The sequence below is a fragment of the Lissotriton helveticus genome, chromosome 9, assembly GCF_964261635.1.
Source record: "Lissotriton helveticus chromosome 9, aLisHel1.1, whole genome shotgun sequence".
NCBI classification, from domain to species: domain Eukaryota; kingdom Metazoa; phylum Chordata; class Amphibia; order Caudata; family Salamandridae; genus Lissotriton; species Lissotriton helveticus.
In genome coordinates this window covers 269752951-269769166 of record NC_136070.1, presented here as the reverse complement: position 1 = coordinate 269769166, position 16216 = coordinate 269752951, and the positions used below count along the sequence as shown (strand labels likewise).

General features: G+C 43.4%; 1 protein-coding gene across 4 annotated transcripts in view; it reads right to left on the bottom strand.

Moving 5' to 3' along the window:
* TMEM63C (transmembrane protein 63C) overlaps positions 1-16216 on the bottom strand; it is a 739018-nt gene that overhangs the window by 68359 nt on the left and 654443 nt on the right. The gene's annotated exons all lie outside the window — the stretch shown is intronic.

Below are 16216 nucleotides of genomic sequence, written 5' to 3'. Positions count from 1 at the left end.
CTGAAGATGTTTATGCAGCTCGTTAGCTAGGAATGCGAAGACGGAGAGCTGCACTGATAACTGTATGCATAACATATTCTTGGCAGACAGGCAGGCAGAGCCAGGCCGGGCACCGTGCTGCTTGTCAGGAAGTAAGTGAAGGGTCAGGGATGCGGGAGGGGCTGCATTGCTCCTCGGAGCAGGTTCAGGAGACTGGAGCTTGAATCTGGTGTTCGGGCCCTCATGAGGCCTAGAAACGGGGACAATTCGATGAATTAACGTGCATGATGTAAAACGTTGGCAACATAGGCCTAATACGTGTTGCTTTCAGGAGGACTGGGTAACTGGCATACTAAACGTTGGACACAACTATAAGTGCGTCTTTATTTGATCATAGGGAACATATGCATATTAATCATGCACATATAACATAGGATGGGGAACACGTAGGCACACATGACAAGGCAAAATTCAATTTTCCTCATTCCCTCCTTGTGCCCTACGTTTCCATCAGGAAACATCAATATTCATGATACCATCTATCATTTCATATAGCATCATTTGCTCGTCTCGGATCTTCTTGGAACGGGACTTTGGACTAGGAATACAAGAGGTAGCGCACAAGCCGCAAATCGCAGGGCCACATTGTAAACAGAGACAGCAACTGAATATGATCATTACTGCTATACCCAGGAATGACAATACTTTCCATCCCCAGGCAGATATAATACTCCAGAGCCAGCCGGACCATGTCCAGGTGCCTGGATTCTGGTGTAACTGATGGGCAATTTTATGAAGTCTAGTTATAGCTGAATAAACAGACGGTGCGTTATTAGGAATGAAAATGCAGCAACTAGATCCGATGACTCTACAAGCTCCGCCCCTATCGGCCAGTATGACGTCAAGGACGAGACGATTTTGGAGCACGACAAATCTCATAGCAGATTGCTCTTCAGTTAAGTTACCTAGAGCAGAAGTAGTCTCATTCACTACTGCTTCAAGGGTTCTAGTTAACCTACGTATTAACTTACTATTCTGGACAGGTCCTATGAAGAAAAAGAAACCTTTATTGAAGTCTTGATACTGTTCTAAGGCAGTTTCAGTCTGATCGACAATTGGGGACTCGATCTCCCTTCTATGTCTAACGTGTACTAGATGTGTGTTTCTGTGATAATCGGATGGGGCTAGAAAAACTGGTGGCAGTAGGAAGGCAATATAACATGTTCCATCCCAATCAAGAGGCAGACGTACATATGCGGTCTGACCACATACAAAATACGAATGACGTGAGGCTTTGAAATTAGATTTCCCACTGTCACTATACTCGACCACAGTAGTACAATCACTGTGTCCTAGATGTACTGAACCATTCTTTCTGACACATAATTCACCTTTCACTGGTAGAACTGCAATAGCAGGCAAATCTGGAGTAGTCTCAGACTGAACATTCAAAACCATGAAATTCGAGGAATAATTACCTAAATCATATACTTCATTTTCTAGATCTAACCCTGTTCTATGGGAAAGACCCTCCTTCTCTGGGAAACATGTTCTATTCAAAAGGGACATATCGTTTGAAGATGACGTTAACGTGGACCATGCTCCACACGAACCATTGTGTGAAAACGGATAGGGAAAGAGTGGCAGAACTCCCTTCGGTGTCTGAAAAGGGGGGAGTCGAGCACACACCCAACAATTAGTGGCATTGCTGGTCTGGTGTGAATAGTGTAACATACGGATGAAAGAATTGTTGCGCATGGCAAGTCGATAGGATAATTCGTGAGGAGGCAGTTCACTAAAAGTGTGCTCTACTGTATCATTAGAAGAAAAATGTACATGTGAAACAGTAGGAGGAAAACATACATATAGAACATAACTTATGCCTGTAATCGTGAAACTTAGAAAAAATAAAATTGACAGAGTAACAATGCATCGGCTTCGGAGAGCTTTGTGATAACGTATTTTCTTAGAGTTTCGACTAACTCTCTCACTATGTGGGTCTATCTCATACATGTCAGGAACCTGTCTAACTGCTTCACCCGAGAGGGACTTAGACAATTAAACTGGCTGACTTACTAGACCTTAATTTTTCTTTATACTCCTGCTGCGGAGTTTTCTCTAACAGGGAAAGTTTAGAGTCAGTATCTGGGCAGTCCTTGAGAACAGGGCAGTCAGCCAGTTTAATTGTCTAAGTCTCTCACTATGTGGGTCTATCTCATACATGTCAGGAACCTGTCTAACCGCTTCACCCGAGAGGGACTTAGACAATTAAACTGGCTGACTTACTAGACCTTATTTTTTCTTTATACTCCTGCTGCGGAGTTTTCTCTAACAGGGAAAGTTTGGAGTCAGTATCTGGGCAGTCCTTGAGAACAGGGCAGTCTTTGAAAAAAGGTTTTGGATGGAGTCCATGGAATCGCTTCACGTGACTGGAATGCACCCAGCCTTTCTTCCTTCGACCTTGATTGCAGTCCTTGTGGTCATCAAGACCAGTCTTGGCTCCTTCCAGCGGGCCTCCAGCGGACTTGAACGATCAAAATTTCGGATCAACACCAGATCCCCAGGAACGACCTCGTGCGGTTTCACCTGGGTGTTGTCTGGAAAAGCGGCGGCAACCTGTGAACGACAAGAGAGTAGTGCAGACATCAAGGAAGCCAGGTAATCTGTCAGCATATTACTGTCAACATCAGTTATCTTACGGGGCCTAGGTGTACCCCACATGTTTGGGGGACGACCGAAAACTACCTCGAAAGGTGACAGACCTGAACGGGAGTGAGCGACCATTCTCATGTAAAAAAGGGCGACTGGCAGTGCTACCAACCAATCTACGCCTTTCTCTGCGCAAACCTTGGCAATGCGGATTTTTAAAGTCTGATTATGTCTCTCGACGAGACCTGCTGCTTCGGGATGTCGTACACAGTGGAACTTCCACTGGTACCCTAACAGAAGGGATACTTGTTTCATGAGTTCGGATGAGAATGGCTGGCCGTTGTCTGAATACACGACCCTGGGCAATCCATAGCGGGGGAAATACTCACGAACCAACTGCCTGGCAGTGGTCGCGGCAGTGTAATCTGGAACTGGATATGCTTCTGTCCATCTGGACAAAGCGCATACAACTACGAGGACATACTTGAAACCTCGACATCGCTCCATCTGGATATAATCCATCTGGAGGACTTCAAAAGGGTGGTCAGGAGGATGGAATCCACCTTGTTCCACCGGGACACCTTTACCTGGATTGAACTGACAACAGATCATGCAGGTACGTACTTTCTGCTTGGCTGCTGCTCGTAAATGCTTGTTGAACCAGAGGTTCTGAATACTGTCTAACATGGCTTTTTCTCCTAAATGTGCAGGACTATGTGCGGTATTAATAATGACTTGAACCATAGAGTCGGGGAGAAACCATGTGGCTTTTCCCTTCGTCAACCATCCCTGATCTGTCTGGACCCCTCCTTGTTCAGACCATTTCTTGATTTCGTCGGGGGTAGCATGTGACTGAATATCTAGTACGTCTTGTGTAGGGTCCTTAACTGTCATACAAGTAGTCTGAACTGGAACGTCTGTCTGTGTCGTGTTAACTGGAATATCTGGAGTCTGAGCTGTAAGCTTGGCTGTTTGATCTGCCAGGTCGTTACCCTGGGAAATGATGTCAGTGACTTTCGTATGTGCCTTGCACTTCATGATAGCGATAGCTGTCGGTAAATGGATTGCATCTAACAGAGCTTGAATGAGGGGGCCATGCTGAATCTTGGTTCCATGAGAAGTCATGAAACCTCTCTCTTGCCAGAGTACTCCGAAGTCATGTACGACTCCGAATGCATAACGTGAATCTGTGTATATGTTTACTTTCAGGTTCTTGGCTCGTATGCAGGCTTGGGTCAGAGCGACGAGCTCTGCTGCTTGAGCAGACAGGGTGTCAATACGATGTGTTTCTATAACTTCAGTTTCAGTAGTCACTGCATACGCGGCTACTAGTTCTCCTGTACTTGTTCTCATACATGAACCATCCACATAGAGTGTCAGGTCGGGATCAGGTAATGCAATGTCTGTCAAATCTTGTCTTGGCTTGGTCATGGTGTTAACAACTTCCACACAGTCATGTGTGGCAGGATCTGGAACAGTCGAGGGTAACAGTGTAGCGGGATTTAAAATGTTGCAGCGTCTGATTTCTATGTGTGGCTGGAACAGTGTCAGTTCATAACCTGTTAAACGCGCGATTGTCAAGTGCTGAGTCTGTGTTCGGTTTAAAAGAACTTCCACGGAGTGTGGAACTTGTACTGTCAAGGAGTGTCCTAACACTATGGAATCACTTTGTCTGATAGCTAGAGCTGTGGCTGCAACTGACTTGAGGCACGCAGGCAGAGCCTGGGCCACCGGATCTAATGTGCTAGAAAAATAAGCACATGGCTTGTATTGTCCTGCTTGATCTTGTGTGAGAACAGATAATGCTGTACCTTCGCGTTCAGTAACGAAAAGTGTAAAAGGCTTACTGTAGTTCGGTGTTGCTAGAACAGGAGCTTGGCATAAGGCTTTCTTTAACTCATTGAAAACAAGTGTATGTTCTTGGGTCCAAGGGAGGACAGTCGATGTGGCTGTCTCCTGTGTCGTTAACTGTATCAGTGGCTTGGCTAGATATGCGTACTGAGGGATCCATTGTCTGCAGTAAGAAGTGAGGCCGATAAAAGCTCGTACCTCCTTCTGTGTCTTGGGCTGTGGAAGATGTGCTATTAACTGGATACGATCTGGTGTCAACTGTCTACCCCTCTTGGACAGTAAGTGTCCAAGGTAGACCACTTGCTGGACACAGAATTGCAGTTTCGAAGGGGACACCTTGTGCCCCATCTCGGCCAGGAAATACAAGACTGTAAGTGACGCACGTTCGCAGTCACGTTCAGAACGGGCTGTAATTAATAGATCATCAACATACTGGATCAGGGCAGTGTCAGTTGGCATGTGAATATTGTCTAGTTGTCTCTTAAGTGCTTGACTATAAATACTAGGACTTTCTGTGAAACCTTGAGGTGCTCGTGTGAATTTATAGCTTCTTCCATTTAAACAGAAACCGAAAAGAAACTGGCTGTCTGGATGAATGGGAACACTAAAGAATGCGTTTTTGAGATCAATAACAGTAAAGAACGTAGCTTCGGAATCAATGGTTGTCAATAGGGAAGAGATATCTGGGACCACTGGGTACTGAGGAATGATACATTTATTAAGTTCTCAAAGGTCAATCACTAATCGATAAACTGGAGGTGCATCTGGATCGGTACGTTTAAGAATCGGAATGATAGGAGAATTACATACATTGGAGTCAGTTTCTACAACCACTCCTTGAGCAATAAGCTCGTCAATAATTTTGGATAAGGCTGCTACAGCCTCGGTGGCAATTTGTACTGTCTGATTCGTGGCAATACAACACCTTGTTTCAGAGTGACACGATAGGGTGTAATGTGCATACAACCTACATCAGTTGGACCTTGCGCCCATAAATACTGAGGTACATTCAATAATCTAGGATCAAAATCACGTAATACATAATGACCTTTAAAATCACGCAAGAACAATCTGACTCCTTCTGGGGAGCAGCAGATAACTGCTCCTAACTCTTTCAGGGTTTTGATACCCAATAAATTTTCTGGACAAGATTTCGTAAGTAACAAGTCTGTAGTTCGGGACAATGGACCAACTTCTAGGGAAACTGGTTCCGATATTTCATTAACAATAGACTTTTCCTGAAAATCCAAGGGAAACATTTCTAGAGCCTGAGAGTGGAGCCCCTGGAACCTCGTCATGACTGATGGTAGTCCTACTTGCCCCTGTATCAATCAGAAACTTTCTGTCTTTCCCTAATACTTGACTGTGTACATAGGGAGCCTCTTGATCTACAGGAATCTCGATGAGAGGCAAGCCAACCTCCCTCTCTAGGCTGTTTCATGAATACTGCTGATATTCTGGATAATCTGACTGTGCATACTGGTACATCTGCTGTGTAACGTGTTGTGTGGCAGCTATAGGCTGCGGTACTGTAACTGTCTGTTGTGCGTTCTGCGGTGCTTGCGTGTTCTGCGGAACATGTTCTGGTCTAGGCGGACGTGGTCTCTCTTTCGTCTTACCAGTAGCTATGTTGTGTTTCAGAACTGCACATTCATTTATATAATGACCTGGCTGTTTACAGTAATTGCATGTCCCTTTAACGGGAACTGCAGAATGACTGGTTTGATTCGTACCCCTCTTCTGACTGTCTTGGGGAACAGACTGTGCAACCAATACTTTCATTTTCGTGTCTTTCATACGTCTCCTTTCGTGTTCTTGCTCTTCCCTGATTCTGTTCTGGTGGTACTGGAGCATCTGAAGCATCTGTGACGGAGTATTAGCTTGCCAAGTACTCTCGACTTTCAGTACTCGATTTTTAACTTGTGGTAAAGAATTTTCAACTAGTTTAGTAACAAAAAGATGTGGATATGACTCACTACTTGTTTTCAGGCCGCTGTTAATAATGAAACATTTCTCAAATCTAGAATAAAAATCAGTAGTGTCTTCATCTTGTTTCTGTTTACAGGCTGAGATAGCATCCCAGTCTTCCTTTTTCGTGGCTAGTAATCTTGGCAAGACTTGTATTAACAACTCGGGCAATGCTTTAGCTTTTTCCCCAAGACCGGTACCTGGAACTCGTGTGTTATCTTCAGTCTCTAATGCGGTCCAATCTATCTTTTTCTCTCCCACCTCCCATTCTTTTTCTTTGAGTTTTTCATATATGCCCGCAGGCAGCAGGACCTTTAACATTTTGATGATATCAGGATACGTGTATTCTCCCATACGGAGCATGTCCTTTAATTCACGGTGGAACCCTGCTGGATCTTTATCGTGACAGGGTATTAACTTTTTCATTTCTAAGAGTTCTATTTTCGTGATAGGGGTGTAAACAAATACTCGTTCTAGATCACCCCCCGCTCCCTTAACTGGATGTACTTCTCGTAACGGATTCTGTCTATCTATGTAGAATGATTTTCTTACTGGGGGTGGAACAGGAACAAAATGCGGATTCAGGAACGTTCTGTATTTGTGGCGCTGTTCTAGAATGACACTAATTAAATCGGTACCTAGACCTTTCCATCGGTTTAGGAGTAACTCGTTCAGTACATCATACAAAGGACCTGGATCAGAATGCTGATCCTCAAACAGTGTGATGAGGTGCTGGATCATGTACATACCCACCAGTCGTTGCTCGGCTGGGGGCAGCTTCAGGAACATTTGGGCTACTATTTCATCTGGAAACGTGGCGGAGTCACTAACCCATCGGACTGCTGATCGGGCTAGTTCTTGTTCATGCATGGTACTAAGCTCACTATAACCTATTCGTAGCTTCAGAATTTTATCTGTAGCCTGGAATACTTGTTCAAGAGAACACTGTTCTGGTACTGGATGAGGAAAAACTTTCTTGTAATCTAGACATGAATGTCTGCCGGAAAGTCTAGTTCTACCTACATACGCTATTCTGTCGGGAGTCTCGCTGTCTACATCTTCCTCTGAAGAAACATTCTCTTTCTCGGTTGCTCTTATTGCTTTCTCTTTCTCGTGTATACGTAGAATTTCTTTACGAATTTTCCTGTACATACTCTCTATACTACCTTGAGTCTTGTGTTTTCCCTCGGCTATATCGTCACTCCATCTCGTCAGGGCTTTCATCTCGTCTTTATCTTTATCAGGGTAATCCTGTTCTCTTATTAAACAGTTAATCATAAATTGCAGAATCATACTTTGAATCTCGACCTTTCTGTGTGCCATAGCTTCGTGAATACTTTCTGAATTCTCCCCTGTACGGATAAAATGATATATTCTGTCTAGATGTTCCTTCATATCGGGCAGGGTGGCCAAAAAGTTGGCAACTCGTCTTAAACGTACTGAATACAATATCATGTGATCTTCACCTGGTACTGAGTCATATATGCAGTCAGTAAGGTGTCGCTTGAGGTCTGCGTATGTAGTCACTTTTGGCGTGCGTTGTAACGCTGCGTCTCTCAGCGTCAGTCGTTTTACTTGAGGCGGGGTGGTAGGAGCACCTCCCCCCGCTCCTCCTGAACTAGAATCGTCAATTAATACTGAATGTGCTGGTAAAGTGACTGGCAAAACACGTGGTGTGGACTGGTCTGGGGGTACTGGCACATGGACAGGGTTCCCGGGACCAGTGACTGGAGGAACAGGAATTACATTATGAACAGGAGGCTGAGGTTGAGCAGGCGGAATAGGATTTGCATATTCTGGGACTGTATCGTCCAAATAGGACGAAAGAAAAATTTCAGCTGCAGTCGGTTTATGACGTAGCTTAGTCGGGACCAAGGGTGGCGGTAAATTACAGGGTGCTTCCGGGGTTGCCTTCGGCAAGCCCTCGGCAAGAAGAGGATACATACCTTTAATAAGGGCATTTCTCTGTCTATCTGACTGTTCTGCTCTAACTCGTTCACCTTCTTCTAGAAGTTCCCTTTCTTGGGCTCTTTCTGAGGATTCCCTACTTAATTCTGCTCTTCTGAATTCTTTTTCGGATCTTTTATGAGATTCTTTACGCCATAATTCTATGGCATCCTTCTGGGACTGTCGGGCTTTCTTTTTCCATAATGCTTCTTCTACTCGCTTGATGCACTCGGCATCCCATGTTCCTGATACAGGCCATCTATATTTCTCTTCTAGATTCTTTGTGTAATCCACCCATAAGTCTAGATATAATATGGCATCTAAGCCATGCTTGTGGTACATAAAGTGACCAGGACTGTCCCTAGGAGGGACAGGAACTGATTCTTCGAGTAACCCTTTTCTGGTTTTGATCTGACGTAACTTAGGAAACAGCGGCATCTTGGACTTGTACTTGAATTTAAACACGATAAACACAGTGATGAGATGGCAAACAAATCACTCATACCACGACATAAAAATACATGAATAACAGTTCGAACAGAATACTACCTGCTACACTGAAAACATAATACTTGAATTTCTCGAGAACAGACTTAATAGAAATACCGGATGCAACAGTACAGAAACTAGATGCAGTGCTAAAACAGTACAGAACATACCGGTCTCATAAAGAGACACGTCATACCGTATCCACCTAGGTGAATACTTCGGACTGGATCTGTGTACCCAAACCCATCGGACCAGGGACAAATTAATGAACCTGTCTAGATACTTCCCCCGCAACGGTACTCACCGGGAAGCAGAAACTGAAGGCCTCGGACTGGACTGGACTGCTACGACGTCTGGTTACTACGCATGCGCTTCGAACTTCGGGCTTCGGTTACAGGTGGGCCTCCGGATACCTCGGACCTTGCTCTCTCGGCTTGGGCTCTGGTCGGGACGAACCGCATTCCTCACCGCCTCGTCTGGATGCCGGACCGCAGTCTCCGTCTCCTCCGTGGGCCTGAGGGAGACTTGAAGCAGAAATATCTGCACGTGCACGGTAGAGTTCCGTCACGGCTGTAGAAGGGTCAGGGGGCCTGCGTTACATCGCCGGCGCGTGGGGAAAGGGCTCGTCCCTATTCGGGCGCCATTATGTGGTAAATAAATAAATAATTACGGTACTATTTTTCTATATATTAAATAAAACAGATAGCTCAATAAATAAGAGGCAGGATCCGGGGTATCTGAGTTGAACAGGCTTTAATCAGGCACAAGGGAAGGGACAGGATCGGAAAAGCCTGGCATGAAATGGACGGCAGCTGCCGGGACAGGAGAGAGAGGGACAGCAGGGCAGCTTCACATTAACAGTACATCGTATATATAGTAAAACATTATAATTACATTACATACAGTAGGCGGAACAAGTGACAAACGAAAGATAAGAACACATGGGCGTGAAAAGAAGGCGTGCACAGGGCGTGCACGAAGACATGTGATGAGAACGTCACAGAAGTGTCATGAATGGGTGGATACATGGAGGGGGCTACCTGGGCAGCTGGAACCTTTAACCTAGTGGTGCGCGCAAATGGACCATGACGTGTATCTGGAGAGAACTGGGGGCTCTGACTCTTGCACTAGAAGAGGAGACTAAAGTCTGGGAGGTCAAGACGACATGTACCTATAGCATATCTGATATCTCGTGTTTGGAGAACATGTTGATAGAATCTAAAAGTCATCAGGGGAAAGGCTACTTGACACTAAGACTGGTGCATGCATATATTCTTCATGTATTGCGTGTACTATGAATCTTCTATGGATATTAATTCAGTAATTCTCTTGCATGGAGACAGAAAGACTAGACTATAGCTGAAGATGTTTATGCAGCTCGTTAGCTAGGAATGCGAAGACGGAGAGCTGCACTGATAACTGTATGCATAACATATTCTTGGCAGTCAGGCAGGCAGAGCCAGGCCGGGCACCGTGCTGCTTGTCAGGAAGTAAGTGAAGGGTCAGGGATGCGGGAGGGGCTGCATCGCTCCTCGGAGCAGGTTCAGGAGACTGGAGCTTGAATCTGGTGTTCGGGCCCTCATGAGGCCTAGAAACGGGGACAATTCGATGAATTAACGTGCATGATGTAAAACGTTGGCAACATAGGCCTAATACTTGTTGCTTTCAGGAGGACTGGGTAACTGGCATACTAAACGTTGGACACAACTATAAGTGCGTCTTTATTTGATCATAGGGAACATATGCATATTAATCATGCACATATAACATAGGATGGGGAACACGTAGGCACACATGACAAGGCAAAATTCAATTTTCCTCATTGAGATGGTCCCTTTCTGGGTGTCTCCAAGGTGAAACCAGGCATCCCCGGCGTCTGTGGGGGGCCGTTGTAGAGATGAAGCAAGCTTAATGCCCAGAGTTGCCGAGTGTGTTCCCTGGATAGAGTAGGCACCGAGGCGAGAATTATCGAGTCCGTTCTGACCCGGGTCCACGACCCTTCCGCGTCGGGAATTGAACCCTGGTTCCGGGCCATTCTCTGCTTACGGGTCTGCCGTCTCTAACCAGTGAGCCACACCACTCCACTCCACCACTCCACAAAGCTCTCCACAGCACTGGGCCTGCCTACCCGAACAGCTGCTTTGCCTTCAATCAACCTTCCAGACACCTCTGCTCGGTTGGTCTATCACTAGCACACACCCCACACATACACAAAACCACAGCAGGGAGCTGCACCTTCTCGTACCTTGCCCCTAAAGCCTGAAACAACCTCTCACAACACATCAGAACCTCCTCTTCTTTTCTTGACTTGTGCAAGAAGCTAAAGACCTGGCTGTTCGAGTAAGGCCTGAGGGCGGGCGTCGCATACCTGCTACAGAGCACCTGGATACCGCCACGGGTGATAATCGTGCTATGAAAGCACCAACAACATAAAATCCATTGTTCTAAAAAAAAAAAAAAAAAAAAAAAAAAAAAAAGAGGAAGAGGAAGCTGCATTCTTTTCGACGTGTTCAAGAAGATCGAAAATTCTCAGGTTGCCTCTCATTCGGTTTTCAAGTTCAGTTATTTCTCTTGATAGAGTGGTCATTTTCTTTGAAGAGATATCAACTTGTTTCTTGGGTCCTGTATTCTAATCTTCAAGCCTATTTATTCTTCATTCTGCTTCACCTATTATGGAGGAGAGGTACTTAAAGTCATTTCTTAAACGTGCCATTTTGGTCTGTAATCGGTCTGTGTTCGCTTTAGTGCTTTGTGTCAGATCATAGAGAGCAGATAAGCATTGTTGTTCTAGGTCCATGTTTGAGCTGCTGTTAGTGTCTTACTTGTTGTTAACAGGAGGATCCTTTGTAGGAGGATCTCTTGAGCGCTGTTATTTGCTATTTGGTATCCTTCAGGTGTTTCTACTTGTGTTCTTTTTTGTCCGCCATCACTGAGCTTGAAGCAATTTTGTTTTCCTCTGTACCTACTGTATGAACTCCTCTCACTTTGATTCGGAATCTGGTGGAAAGACAAGGGGTGCAGAAGTGCAAGAAGGCACAGTGATTTGCGTAATCCAGTTGTCTAAAAAACAAAGGACCACTGGAGCGCATGGGCTTGATGTGTTCCCCATGGATATGGTATGCTAATGTTTCCAAAAGGTTTAGAATGTGAAACTTGTACCTGTGCCCATAATGTCAAGCTGGTTTCTTTGAATTAGCTAAGGCAGTGGCAGAAGCTTTAAATTTAAAAGAAATGCCCAAAGCACTGTAGAAAAGTAAAAATTAAAGTGTTACTTATGTAGAGTCCGACCTGGTCATCAATGCAAGAGCACTAGGGTTCTGAAATGGGTGGGGAATCTTTGGAATACTGACACTAGGCTTGGAAAGGTCCATTAATGTGCCTTGTCCCAGCTCCACTCAAATGTACCTAGGTGGCTTGAGGCATAAGATTAATTCTGTCACCCCCTTCAAACAGGGCTGTCTTGTCTGGTTAAACTGCAGCCAATTAACAACTTCCTACTGTCACTTACTACAGACATATTTTTGCAGCAACAGTCTGACTACACTGTAGTACAAAAGAAAACCAAAAGAAAGGAGGAAGAGCTAAAAAGTCCCATAGAGTTAAAAAAAAGAAATAAGCTCTTATAAAACAGGACGAGGGTTTCAGTTCACAAAGTCTTTTAGAAATGAGGTAATTATAGAGGAAGGATATACAACTGCTCATGGATGACAGCATGACTTGTGCAAGTATGGCTGCATTTTTTTATAGGTTTTGTTTACAAGTTTTTTTAAAACACTTACAGCCACCAGCTTGCCAATGGCTGGTCAAAGAACAGAATGCATCACAGTGCAGCAGCACTGATGGAAAACACAGCAGCACCAGAGGTAATCAATCAAAACATACTAGAAGATAGAGTAGGAAACAACACAATGGCATCATAGGCAATAACATATTCAATTCAATTCAATACAGGCTTTATTCGATTTAAAATCTAATCCGTAAAAGCACACTTTATACATTGTTTTACAATTATTAAAAACATGTAGATAAAATTCAATTTAAAAATGTCATATGATAAAAGTGAACTAGGTTTGTATTCTACATTGATTATCTAAATCTGATCACACATTTCAAATACATTGCTAAAGAGCTAGTAAACATTTCATGCTCCAATAGTTGTAGTGGTAAGAAGGCAGGTCGGCATTGTCTCAGGCCTAAAATCTTTGAGATCGGTACAATCCATCTTTTCCTTGGAACAATATCAAATTTACAAAATAAAATAATGTGCATTGTAGACTGGGGGACATATCATTGCATGGACAAATGCCCAGGGTGGGTCTAGACCAATCATTCATGGCTGGAAAACTTGTAAGTCTATGGAAAATCCCCCGGCGAAAGCAGGTCAGCAACATCCTGTCGTACCCCCCCCGTTACATATACCAAATATGGTTGAATACCATGAAAAGACATTAGAATCTGGTTTTCCCGGACCAAAGGTTTGCAAATTTCTTTGGAAAGTCTGATTGTCTCTAAATGAGTCAGGCAATCTGCTTTCAGAGTTTTTCTTGGGATTGATCCACTTCTTCCTGGATTAACAAAGTATTCGGGATGCCCAATATCTAACATAACATTTTTGTTGTAATTTAGGCAGGGTATACAGAATACATTTTGCAGTTTTAAATAATCATTTATAGTATCCCGCTTGAGACCATTATATATTGATGACCATACCTTATGCCATAGTAATATCGGTTGAATCTTGATTAGGTCAGATATGTATGGAATCCCTAGTTCTGCATGGCAAATATATGTGGTAGGACTATTAGGGACTGCCAATAAATATCTAACAAAAGCATTCTCAATTAGCTGGAGGGAATGAGAATCAGCATAGCCACCAGAAGCCAGCACCGTACATGGCAGTTGTAACATATTTGGCTTTATAAGTTTGCATTAATTCGACTACCGGTCTTCTACCCAATTTCCTGGCAAAATTAACTAGGGCAGCTGTTGCTTTGGAGCATAACATTTTCCTAGTTAAGACAGCGTGGGACCAGCTCCCCATTGAATCAAAATGGATGCCTAGGTAGGAAAATCTGTTGGTAAACTCCACTTTGGTGTTGTTAATGAAAATGTCTCGACATTTAACACTTTTCGGTCTGCATTTCATAATAAGTGTTTTTGATGTATTTACATGCAAAACCAAATTGAGCATGACTGTTGCAAAACTGGTTACTACTCGTTGTAGTCCTAGTGGGTGCGGGACATTAAAACAGCATCATCTGCATGCATTAATGCTGGAATAGGAAGCTTATCGATAAATGGCAGATCCTGGCATTGATTATTTAAAACTTTGCTAAGGCTGTTAGTATACAATGTAAAAAGGAAGGGGGCGAGAACACAGCCTTGTCTCACTCCCTTCCTAATAGGGAATTTAGCGGTGCACTCTCCCGTGATCCCATACCAGACCCTAGCATGAGCATCACAGTATAGCTGCCTGATTAAGTTTATGAGAGGAGTTTCCACTCCCATTTCCTGCAGGCCATTCCACAGTTTAACATGTCTGACACAATCGAACGCGTAGCCGAGGTCCACGAAGGCCAAGAATAACTTCCCATGCTTGGCCCGCGTGTATTTACCCAACAATAAATTTAAATATATTCCCTGTTTGATCGTGCCTAAGCCCTGACAGAAACCATATTGTATATCGGAGATCGCGCCAGCATCTTCGGCCCATAACTGCAATCTATTAAGTAAGATGCGGCCGACCACTTTAAGGGAGGAATCTAAAAGAGAGATAGGCTGAAAACAAATAGGGTTATTACGATCTCCTTTTTTGAAAATTGGGACCAAAATAGATTCTGACCAGGATGGGATAAAACCATGTTGAGAGCATGCTGTCAGAACTAAGGTCAATAACGGTCCCCAGAGAGATAGATTTGATTTATATACATCGACAGGGACCCCATCAGAGCCCAGTGCTTTACATCTCACAGAAGTATTAAGAGCGCAAAGCACTTTCCCTAGTGTAAAGTGAACATCTAGTGGGAAGGGATTACGTAATTCTGAGTCTGGGCATGGTCTAGGCACAGCCAATGGTGCTTCCTGCTCATTGTCATTGTACAATTTGAGAAAATGATCTACCCATTGGTCCTCTCTATTAGTTGACTCTATTGATGGCAAATCTCTGGGAGCTAAAAACGACGCATTAACTGCCTTCCAGAAGTGTGTGTTGTCTCTAAGGATGGAGGCTTTGTGTAAGGCCAGCAAAGATTCAGCTCTCATAGCTACCTAGCGCGTGTCTATAGGCCCTTCTAGGTGTCGTAATTTCCGCCTGATTTCTAACAGATTTATGCAGGGCTTTTTTCAATTCTATATGGGCTTTTGTACATCCAGAGTCGAACCAACTCTGCTTCTTGTGATGTTTTTTATTTTCCACAAATAAACTCCTCTTAACATCGTTGGAAATTTGAACAAATGATTTAAGAACCTCTGCGTGGAGAGCTGTGATTGGCAAAAACCTTAAGGAAAACATTATTTAGGTTTTTCTTTTTTAAATTATATAATACTAGAATAATTATGTGCATGGTGTTTTAAGCTTTTTTACTGCCGATGATATTTTTAAAATGTATTTTTGTAATATTTTAATTAATCAAACAAATAAACTTGACTATGACTATGACTCATCAAGACAGATTAAAAAAATGTATTTACATTTAGATAAAAGAATATTTGTGAACTTAATAGGTTACACTTTGGACCAGCGCAATGAGTACCCATTATTTTTATTTAGGGCAATATCCTGTACAAAATGGTCCGAACTACCCTTTTCATTTAATACGTTGCTTGGAAATGTAAAAGTGATACTTATGGGGAAATGATCGCTCATTGCGTTGGTAAGTGTCACAAAATGATTCAGCCTACTTGAATATTGATTCGAAATCAGAATATAGTCAATAGTTGAGCACAACCCTCTACCATTGAAGGTGCATTTAGATGGAACTATAGGTGAACAAAGTTCATTAGCAAATCCGATATCAAATGAGGAATAATCGAATTTATAAGATCCCCTAGAGTTGAATGTGTAAAATGTACAAAATCGTCGTCACCATCGTTATAGGCTAGACCACATATACCACCCTTGTAGCTTGAGCACAAGACAGTATTGAGGTCCCCTCCCCAAATAACACAATTGTTTAGTCGTGACGTTCTGAATTTTAGACAGGTCATTTTGTAATTTGGTCTACGCCCCTGCTACCTGGTCTTTGGGAACATTATTGTAAAAATTTAGCAGGGCAATGCAATGCTATTTATCCACATAGAACAATACAATCTGGTGATAAGTGTCCGATATCGT